Genomic DNA, 11,646 nt, shown 5'->3' with positions numbered 1-11,646 from the left:
AAAACAAAACACAACAATAACAAAAAATGAACCACAACAAAAAACTAGTAAACTAAAATCCAAATGAAATCAAACCTAAAGAAAAAAGAACAAAAAACCCTCCTGTTGCCTCCACATATCATTGTACAGTTTGTGTCCAATCAAGGAAGCAAGCAGGGGCTAAAGTTATGACTCTAACTTAATTACCACATTAATAGAGTGTCTACACTGGGCCAGTTCATTGGGCCAAGCCCTTTACATTTATTGACTCTTGTGTTCCTTAAAATAACCTCAGAAGCCAGATGATATTATTATCTCAATTTTATAAAGGAAATGAATCCACCAAGAATTAACTGACTCAGGGTCACACAGCTAGTGGGTCGTAGAGCTGGCCTTGACCCTGGCAGTCAGGCTCTGGAGCCCAGTCTCCTTTTTCACATATGTGTGTTGTGTGGGTTTTCATAAAGTATTACTAAAATACAGAAGATAATTATCCTACTTCTTCTTTTACAATTTAATAGGAGAATTGACTCTAATTTAAATGAAGTAGATTCTATAACTTCCTATCTAGAACCTGGTGCAGAGTGACGTCAATAAATAGAGTATCCTTCTAGTCTCCTATTTTTCCTTTTTATAATTTAAAATTTATCCTCCTATAAACTCAGGAAAACCTACTCTCTCACATACTAAATCAAGTTGTTTTTATGCTTAAGAATCCTGATAAATATTATGAAGCAAACTTCTCTGAATACTTTGGAGGCTAAAGTTTATGGTGGAATATAGAGAATTTGTGAGCCTGGTTTTGGCAAATGCAGCATCGCTTTATCTTCCTCCTCATTCCTGCTAATTTCCATGTCTCCAGAGGTCTTGGCAAGAGACAATAAAGGGAAAGAAACCAAAAAGGATTAAAATATATTAAAACAATCAATATTCCACAAATGAGGAAAGATCTTATTCTGTTGATGTTCCAATGATGGAGTTGTAGGATTTAAAGTCTTTCCATTAAAGTATAGAAACTGCAAGCTAGAGACTACCTTGCCAGAATATGGCAAGTACAAGGAGTGAAGAAGTTAGAGGTGGAGAATAGTACAGGAGAAGCAAGAGAGACAAGATTTGAAACACCCATCCAGGAGGGGCTCTGCATGCAATGAAAGGTTTGCACCATATGCTAACCTCTGGGTATGATTGTGCCATTGCAATGAGAACTCACAGCCTCATGACCTTCCTGCATAATGTGGGATGACCTCAGGGATGGATCTTTATGAAGTACAGTATTAAGTACTGGGCTAAAGAGAATATAGGTGAATTTCTGCAGGGCACTTTCCATTATGTTTACCAATATTACTGTAAAAATCAAAATAATTTAAATTTAAAAAATAAGCTCAAATGCCCACGTGGCTCTTTATTCTCAGCTATTTAGCTTCTAGAGCGCTGAGGTTTTCCACTGAGAAGTCTAAAGATGATGTGCTACCCACTGGCCTTTGTTTGTTCCTTTCACGGATATACAGTATAAAAAGATGATTCTAAAGCCCTGGATCACTTTCAAATTGAGTGTCATCTGGAAAAATTACCTTTTTAGTCTTCTCCCTTGTAGCCAATGACCTGAGCATAAATTGCCAATAGTAGATTCACGTTTAATGTGGTGGACCACCACTTGTAGGTTTGACTTTTGGTACCCCCAGTGAAGACAATTAAGCAAACCTCATAACGTTATAATTGAAATGTTAACAGATAATTGCCCATGTAATTACTCCAAGTCATTTTATTATCATTAAAGGAGAATAAAAGTCAGCGGTATAATTTAATATCAAATATTACTTGATTACTGAGATACAGTTAATGTTACTGCATCTGTTTTGTAACAACTTGGGAGTTTTGTTTTTGGCTGAAGATCATGAGAATGCAGATTCTGGGCAAAGGAAACAATAGTGGAAGGCAGGAATGTTGTCCCAGGATTCTATAATTTACCAGGGTTATACTTATTTCACTTAGCTTCAAAAATATCTTTGAAAATTATCAATCTTTTCCCTGAAATACTTCCTGCATGCAGGATATGGATGAGAGCATAAAACAGAAAAGAGTGGTGATGAAGTCTTCAATCTGATTTATTTTGTTCGTGCATCTCTGCTTAGTCATCAGGCAGACTCCGTGGGTGCTCCTTTATTCCTGGTAGCTTTTCGTTGGCTCCCTTCCACTGCTCTTACACTTAGCTGTTCACCATCCATGCTTCATTGACTTATTAGTTATTTCAGAATGTTCTATACTGGTTTGTTTGTGAGACTGATTTCGTGACTATCACCAAAAGAGTTAGCACACTTGTCACTATCCTGTTAAAAAATTACTAAAAATATAAAAATGGTCATTTGATCTTGTACTTTGGTAGATAACCAATTTCAATATCACCCTCTTAGAATTTCAGTCACTCAGTCTTTTCTGATATCATCCTATTGTAACCTGAATATTTGTGTCCACCAAACATTTATATGTTGAAATCTAATGTTCAATTTAATGGTATTAGAGGCTTTGAGGAGGTGATTAGGTCATGAGAGTAGAGCCCTCATGAATGGGATTGGTGCACTTATAAGAAGCCAGAGAAATAGCTAGGTGTTTTTTATTTTTTATTTTTATTTTTATTTTTTTTGCCACATGAAGATACAGTAACTTAGCAGTCTGCAACCAGGAAGAAGTCATTCACCAGAACCTGACTATGCTGGGACCCTCATCCCTGACTTCCAGCCCCCAGAATTGTGAGGAATAAATTTTTGTTGTTTATCATATACCCAGTCTATGGTGCTTTTTTATAGTGCCCTGAACTGACTAACACATACCTCAATCTTATACTAGGTCCTTCCTTTGAATATCTTCAAAGCCTTCTAGAACTTTTTTTTTCCTATTAAATTACTTAATAATTCTTCATTTTAGGTATACTAATACAGCAGCTGTTTGAAATATATATATCACATGTAAAAGCATGGTGTTCAAATTGAGTGCCAGAAGGGTTTTACTCATGAAGAATGGCCAGGGATCAGTAAAGTTAATTGTCAAAGACATAAATGAATATTCATTATTTTACCTAATTATGGCATACATACGTCAATTGAACATTTTGAGCATAAGTGAACAATTGAACATAACTGAACATTCATTATTTTACCTAATTATGGCATACATATCAAAATTATATACACAATATATTTTAGATTATTTTAAAATTAAACCTTAAAAATGTAAGTTGAAAAAATAGAGATGTTTAGTTTTTTAATATAGTTTATGCCTCCTTTGATTTGAAACTAAAAGCCTGACAGATTTTCTTTTGCGTCAAGATGTGAATGTCAGTTCTTGAATTTTTTGTAGAGATGTGCAGTACAAAAATTCAGCATCGAATTATTTATCTGGAATGATATATATTCTTTTTTTTGTAAGAAAAAATGCTGCACACATATAATATAGGTGCCCCTAAATATAGACTGTGGAAAATGCTATTTGATCAATGGTTTATTTAATAGATTGGATAACAATTCAAGATATAGTTTCAGTTTGTGATATTCCAAATGGTCATATTTATTGTTTCTGACTATGTTACACTGCAATTCAAAAAATTCATTTTGGAACTCCTCATTCTTTGACCATTATTAACTGGCAAAGAAAAATGGTCATATTTAGTTCATTTTCATAAAACTGAAAGTCAAGAAATAGTTTTTGAAAATCAGTTTTCAACTTCACAATTTGTGTGTATAGCTAAAACTATTATTTAACCTTTGGAAATGACTTAAGTACAAGAAAGTGTGCCAGATAATTCATTACTTATGTATTTCTAAAGAACTCAATTTCATTAGAAATGAGTGAAGAATGCATTTATGTAATTACTTCTGAATGCCCTTAAATATGAATATTCAAAGGGTTTGTAAGGTTATAATGTCAAACAAAAAAATGCCAAAATGTTAATTTGGTTTTTATTGGTGAGCCAAGAGTGGGGATTTTTCTTGTTTGACATGAGCAAATAAATTTCTTTCAAAGACCCCCGCAAGATTCATTAGTGAGTTGCGCAGTAGTCGGTAAATGGCGGGTGAGATGTCTGTACAAACATGACGTGCAGCCTCAACTGTCTATGGTTAAAACTATGAGAACATTTCTAGTTCACATGTCTCATTGTTGTGTGCCTGACATGGTCCGTATGTAATGCTTTAGCAAGGCAATTGTTGGTAAATGATGCAATGGATGGATTTAAATTTGCGTTCCTTTCGAAAGTTGCAACTTATTTTGTTTGTTTTGTACAAAGGTATCATCACCAGTCAGATTCCAAACCACTACAGACTTGTTTACCTTCAATTTTCAACAACCAAGAAGCAGCCATTTGGATACATAATTATTATAGGCAGTGCATGTATATATAAGTCTCTGAGTCACCTATAATTTGCCATTAAAACAAAAATAGCTAGTGTGCTGTGGGTATTCTCCCATTTCTTCAACCTGCTAAACAATTGCATTTTTGGACAAATTTACATTTACAAATGCTTGCTTTAGTTTAGGACTTATCATTTTTGCTACACTCTGAGGACTTTAATACATTTGCCTACAGTAAATGATTTTGATACTCAGCCATTTTTTCACTTAATACACTTATAGCAAGCAGTGTCACTTAATCTAATTCAGAAACAAACCCAGCTAAATTTCAGGCATTTTTGTTGTGGTTATTAAGTCGTTTGTGCATGTTCCAGTCACACTACTTAATATGTATTGTTTATTAGTGACACATTGATTTATATGTGTAGAAACATTTCATTTCAATATTAAGCATTTAGTAATATTTTCATTTTCAAAAGAGAAATACATTTTCTCACATTTTTCTTGGAACATCCACATTTAATTTCCCCTCTCTAGATAAAAATGCATGCACAAAAACATTTCACTTTGCTCTTAAATCTTCTATGAAAACAGAGACAGCATGGAGATGAATTGCAGCTGACATAACCCTCAGCGTCTGAAAGACTAAAGAAAACTCTGAGGACTGTGACACGGGAGGGAGAAAATGCTCTTCCACTCCAGGAGGTTGCTTCCACTTCGCAGATATCCTGATTTTTAAAAGGGAGGTCACATAACTAGATTTTCATATACAATCTCCTAAATTTTACATGTTGAAAAAAATTATTTTAACTTTGTGCAAGTAAAACTAAACACTCACCTTTGGTCACTAGTTTGTTGCTTCTATCTGAATAACTAGGGGGCACGTGAAATGTTTCATTTAACTTTTCTCTTAAATTTTACTGTTGAGAATGAATGGCAAATAACAAATGAAAACAGCATTATTTGAAGGAATCCTGATATCTGGGGTAGAAAAAAGACATTCTTAATACATTCAATATGAACTAACTTTTTATTTAGAATTTCACTTTATGATTAGACTATGAAAATTGTAAATTAAGGAGAAGTGTTAGGCAAACAAAAGCATCTAAATTAATTATTTGAAGGATGGATCCTACATTCTTCTATTAGTCTTCACTCTTGAAGATGATTTTGTTTACCATTATATCCAAAACAATTTTGACTGTGATTAGAATTGAAGATGCTGAGGTTTGTGTAAGTATGGCCACAAAATTCATTCCAAACTCAATAATTTTATAATGTACTTCAGAGTTAGCTGTGGGATATTAGGTAGTAGTCCCACAGTTTTCTTTCCTATTGTCAAAACTTGGGGTGCACCAACTACATACATAGCACTTTGCTAACCCTGTGGGGATAGAAAAAAAATGGAAACACGTATGGTGGCCCATGCCTGTAATCCCAAAGACTTGGGAGGCTAAATTGGGAGAATGGCTGGAGACCAGGAGTTCAAGACCAGACTGGGCAACATGGTGAGATCCCCTTTCTATACAAAGTTAAAATACTTAGTTTGGGTGGGGTGTGCCTGTAGCCCCAAACACTCACAGCTGAGGTGGGAGAGTCTCTTGTGCACAGGAGTTTAAGGCTACAGTGAGCATGATCCTGCCACTGCACTCCAGCCTTGGTGACACAGCAAGTCCCCATCTCTAAAGAAACAAAGATTGGAGTTATAATCTAATAGGAGACACAAGTGTGCACATACCTAATACAGGACAAGCAAGATGTTAGTCCTACAAAGTATGTAAAATACTGGTAATAATTGGAAGGAATATTACCATTAAAAGGGGGAATTGATCATGCATATCATCTTTTAATTTCTCTATTTTTACATCTTTCTTTAGCTGGAAGCCAGATCTTTGATTTGACTGATTTAACTAACACTTGTAAGAATTATAGTTTGAATGATTCTTCTGAAGTCATTACAAAGTGTTTAATGTCGTCCCCCAACCCTTATGCTCCTTGCTTCTTCTGGCAGAGTCTAATTTAATCTTAACATTTTCATCTAAGATGGCAATACCATTGTGGGACATCCCTCCAAATCTAGATAGATTTAATGATGCTCTTTTCTCCATTCTATAACAATTTGTAAATACACCTGTTTGTTACAGGAAAGGGGTCCCAGTCGGGACCTCAAGAGAGGGTTCTTGGATCTCACCCAAGAAAGAATTCAGGATGAGTCCACAGTGTAAAACAAAAACAACTTTATTATGGAAGTAAAGGAATAAAAGAATGGCTACTCCATAAATAGAGCAGCCCCTAGGGCTGCTGGTTGCCCACTTTTATGGTTGTTTTTTGATGATATGCTCAACATGGAGGGGATTATTTATGCCTACCCTCTCTGGACTGTATAGGGTAAGTTCCTGTCATTGGCATAGCATTTGTAAACTGTCCTGGTGCTGGTGGGAGTGTAACAGTGGGAACAACCAGAGGTCACTCTAGTGGCCATCTCGGGCTTGGTGGGTTTTAGCCAGCTTATTTACTGCAACCTGTTTTATTAGGAAGGTCTTTATTCCCCATATCTTGTGGTGACCTCCTATCTCATTCTGTGACTTTGAATGTCTTAACCATCTGGGAAGGCAGCCCAGTAGGTCCTAGGCTTATTTTACCCAGCTCCTATTCAGGATGAAGTTGCTCTGGTTCACATGCCTCTGACTTATTTAGTAGTGAAGTACTGTTATTAAATCAGAATGGGAAACACGTGGGTCAGGGTCTTCTTGAGAGCTGTGTCCTCAATGCTCAGCATAGTTAATCTCTGTGGGATAAATAAATGAACAAATAGGTTGGCAAAAACAACCAGGTTGAGAGATTAAGGTATTCTGTGGTTGCTATTTTTCTAGCCTTCATTTCTGTTGAGATAAATTAGTTGGTGATAGATCGATGAGATATTTTAAAAGAAAATAGCTATGACAGATACTTCTACATTGGCATACCATGTCTTGTTCATCAGATAAAGCAATCTAGCATATTATAGAAATTATTGTCCTTTTATGTGAAACATTTTATATTATGTGTATTTAGTCTATATTTTAGTTTTTAAAGATTTTCATTAGAGATTTATGGTATATAAAAATATTGTGTAAAATTATGTGTAGCTGGACTTCAGTGAAAATGGTTATGTAAGGAGCTTCAGTAATTGTATTCTCCGTAAAATGAATGAGAACACTGGCAGGAAGTTGTCAGAATCAGCTTTCAGAACACTGGAAATTAAACTTAGGCTGGCAGCAATTCAGAGTGTGCATCCAAGAAAAAAGCTGAATCTCAGTTACATCAGTGTGTTTTGTGGCACTTTGGCTTTTTCTATTTCCATCCACTTCTTCCCAGCTCCAGAGTAACCTTGAAAACTAAGAGATCACAAGTACTGTGAAAACCAGCAGTCTGATAGCCAAAGGAAGAGGCAAAGCTGTGCTGCATCTTCTTCAAACCTTCATTCCCAGAGAACTGACATTATTGAACTGTTGTGGTAGTTTCTTGGAAGACTTCACTTACAAGGCAATCTTTTTAAAATTTTTATGTCTAGGTGTCCATGTGCAAATTTGTCATATAGGTAGAATGCATGTCACAGGTGTTTGGTATACAGATTATTTTGTCACCCAGGTAATAAGCATAGCACCCAATAGGTAGTTTTTTAAATCTTTTCCGTCCTTCCACTTTCTACCCTGAAGTAGGCACCAGTGTTTGTTGTTCCTCTCTCTGGGTCCATGTGTTCTCATGATTTACCTCCCACTTATAAGTGAGAACATACAGTTTCTGGTTTTCTTTTCTTGCATTAGTTTGCTTAGGTAGGATAACAGCCTCCAGCTCCATCTAACTTGCTGCAAAGGACATGATCTTGTTCTTTTTATGACTGCTTAGTATTCCGTGATGTATATATACCACATTTTCTTTATCTAGATTATTATTGATGGGCATTTAGGTTGATTCTATGTTTTTGCTATTGTGAATAGTGCTGAAATGAACATATGCATTCATATATCTTCATGGTAGAATTATTTATATTCCTTTGGGTATATACTCAATAATAGGATTACTGGGTCAAATGGTAATCCTGTTTTAATTCTCTGAGGAACTACCACACCACTTTCTACAATGGTGGAACTTGAAATCAGCAAGAAGAAATGATTCATCAGCACAAAGTGTTCTCTATAGGACTAAAACTCACTTTGTAACATAAGCCTAGGGGGCCAGAGGATTGGGATGACACAGTCAAACTGCTAAAAACAACAAAACAAAACAAGAATAACAAAAATACTAGTAGACTGCTTCCCTATAAGAAATACTAAGCTGAATCCTTTAGAGAGAAATGAAATGATACTAGACAGTAACTGAAATCTACAAGAAAGAATAAAAGACACCATTGAAGAATTACATAGAAACATATAAAAGATAGCACAAATGTATTTTTATTCATATCTCATCTCTTCTCCTTTCTGAATTAAAAGACAGCTGCATAAGACAGTGGTTATAAGTCTGTGTTGATGAGATACAATGCAAAACTATATCATTTGTATGAGATCAGAACAAAGGAGGAAAGATAAAGATGAATAGGAACAAATTTTGTATACTACTGTAATTAAGTTATTATTAATCCAAGATACAGTGTTGTAAGTTAACACGATAATGAGAAGCCACAGGATAAGCACTGAGAAAATAACTAAAAAAAATAATAAATGACATGACAAGAGAACTAAAGTGTGATACTGTAGAGTACCTGTACAACATAAGGCAGTAATGAGGAAAAAAAATGGAGAAAGAAAAACAGAAATTACACATGATATTAAAAACAAATAGCTGAATGGCAGACATAAGTCTCAAACTGTCAGGAATTACACTAAATGCAAATGAATCAAATATTCTAATTATCCATGTAATAGGCTGAAATTACCAGAATGAAAAAAAAAAGATATAACTATGTATTGCTACAACACACATACTTCAAGTGAACGATACAAATAGGTTTAAAGAAAAAGGATAGAAACAGATATCCAAGGCAAACAAACAATAACATAAAGAAAACTGAGGTAGTGATACAAATAAAAGACATAATATACTTTTAAAAAATTATGGGATGCTTTATGAATTTGTGCGTCATCCTTGCACTGAGGCAATGCTAATCTTCTATGTATAGTTCCAACAAAATGTACTTTAAGACTATAAAGTTATTGTTAATGACAAAAATTATATTCTATAATAATAAAAAGGTCAATCAAACAAGAAGGTATAAATGTGCCCTAACAACAGAGCCATGAAATATATGAAACAAAACTGACATAATTGAAGGGGGAGTTTGACAACTGAACGGTAACAGTTGGAGATTTTAATAACCAACTTTCAATTACAGATAGGACAATTAGGCATAAGATAAGCAAGGAAATGGAATACTTGAATGACAATATAAACCAGCCAGAACGAGCAGACGTCTCATATAAAATAATCCATCCAACAAAACAGAAGTCAAATTCTTCTCAAGTGCACATGGAACATTCCTCCAGATAGACCATAAATTAAGCCATAAAATTAGCTTCAATAAATTTAAAGAATTTAAATCATGCAGAGTATGTTTTCTAATAACAATGGAATAAAATTATAAATACATTAAGAAAATAAAAGTTTGGAAATTTATAAATGTGTAGAAATTAACTCTCATCTTTCTAAATAATCAAAGAATAAGTCACAAGACAGATCAGAAAGTACTTCAAAATGAATTTGAAAAAGATTAGTATATAACAAAACTTATGAGATGAAGCTAAAAAATGATTAGAGAAAAATGTATGTCTGCAAATACCTGTATTAGAAAAGAAGAGAGATCACAAATCAGTAACCCAATCTTCCTTCTTAAGGGAATGGAAAAAGAAAATCAAGAGAAACCTTAATCAAGCAGAAATAAATAAATAATAAAAATTTGAATGAAAATAAATGACATGGAGATACAAAAACTATAGAGAAAAACAACAACAAAAAAAAACCAAACACTGGATCTTTGAAATAAATTAACATAATTGACATATCTTTAGCTAGCATAATCAAGAAAAAGAGAAGATACTCAAATTACTAAAATCAGGATGAAAAAGGGGACAATGCTACCAACTTTACATTAAAAAGATAAAATATTGCTATATACAACTGTATACAAAATGATTGGCTAAATTAGATAAAGATACAAATTCTTAGAAAGATACAGACTGCCAAAACCTACTCAAAAGAAACAGAAAATGAAAAAACAATAACAAGTCAAGGGATTGAAATAATATTTTTAAAAATTCCATAAAAAAATTTAGGACTAGATGTCTTTACGGTGAATTCTACCAATTAAAAAAAAATTAATACCATTTTTTTGAACACTTTTCCAAAAATGTATTAGAAGTGAGCACTTCTCAACTTATTCTATGAGACCAGCACTGTCATCATACCAAAATCAGATAAGAACATCACAAGAAAATATCACTACAGACAAATATCCCTTGTGAATATAAGCACAAAAAATTCTTACCAAAATACTGACAAATCGTATCCAGCAATATCTTAAAAGAATTACACCAGGTAAGACAAAGTGGGACCAGATGCAATGTATCAAAGCAATACAGATTAGTTCAACATACAACAAAAAAATTATAATATGCCATACTAGAAAAACAATAATAACAAAACACATGATGATCCCATAGACACAGAAAAAGCCTTTGATAAAATCCTAAACTATTTCATGATAGCAGATGATTACCTGAACCTGGAAAGCTGGCTAACGAAAACCCCACAGCTAACATCATACTCAATGGTGAAAGATCAAAATCTTTTTTTTTCTAAGATAATTCACAAGATAAAGATTTTCATTCTCACTACTTGTTATTCAGCACTGTGCTGGAGATTCTAGCCTTGGCATTTATGGAAGAAAAAGGAATAAAAGACATTGAGATTGCAAGATAAGAAGTAAAACTATCTCTATTTGAATATTACATGAGCTTGCAAATAGAAAATCCTAAATTATATACCAAAAAATCCACTAGTGCTCATAAACAAGTTTGACAAGTTTGCAGGATTCAAGATCAATACATAAAAATTAATTGTATTTTTCTACACTAGTAATGAATAATCTGGAAATGAACTTGATGCCATTTAAAATAGCATCTAAATAATTAAATATTTAAGAATAAATTTAATGATGGAAGTGCAAGACTTGCACACTTAATACCACAAACATAGTTGAGAGAAATTAAAGACTTAAATAAATGGAAAGACTTCCCATGTTCTTAGATTGGAAGACTCTATATTCTGAAGATTGAAATTCTCCAA

General features: G+C 33.7%; 1 non-coding gene across 1 annotated transcript; it reads right to left on the bottom strand.

The window, feature by feature from the left end:
- Positions 1 to 9,413: 9,413 nt before the first annotated feature.
- On the bottom strand, positions 9,414 to 9,516 carry LOC112439668 (U6 spliceosomal RNA). Its single transcript, XR_003027920.1, has one exon. It is a non-coding gene; the product is annotated as a U6 spliceosomal RNA (small nuclear RNA).
- Between the last annotated feature and the right edge of the window lie 2,130 nt (positions 9,517 to 11,646).

The sequence above is a fragment of the Pan paniscus genome, chromosome 3 (assembly GCF_029289425.2).
Source record: "Pan paniscus chromosome 3, NHGRI_mPanPan1-v2.0_pri, whole genome shotgun sequence".
Taxonomy (NCBI): domain Eukaryota; kingdom Metazoa; phylum Chordata; class Mammalia; order Primates; family Hominidae; genus Pan; species Pan paniscus.
The sequence above is the reverse complement of the archived record's forward strand: the minus strand, read 5'-3'. Positions and strand labels throughout refer to the sequence as shown.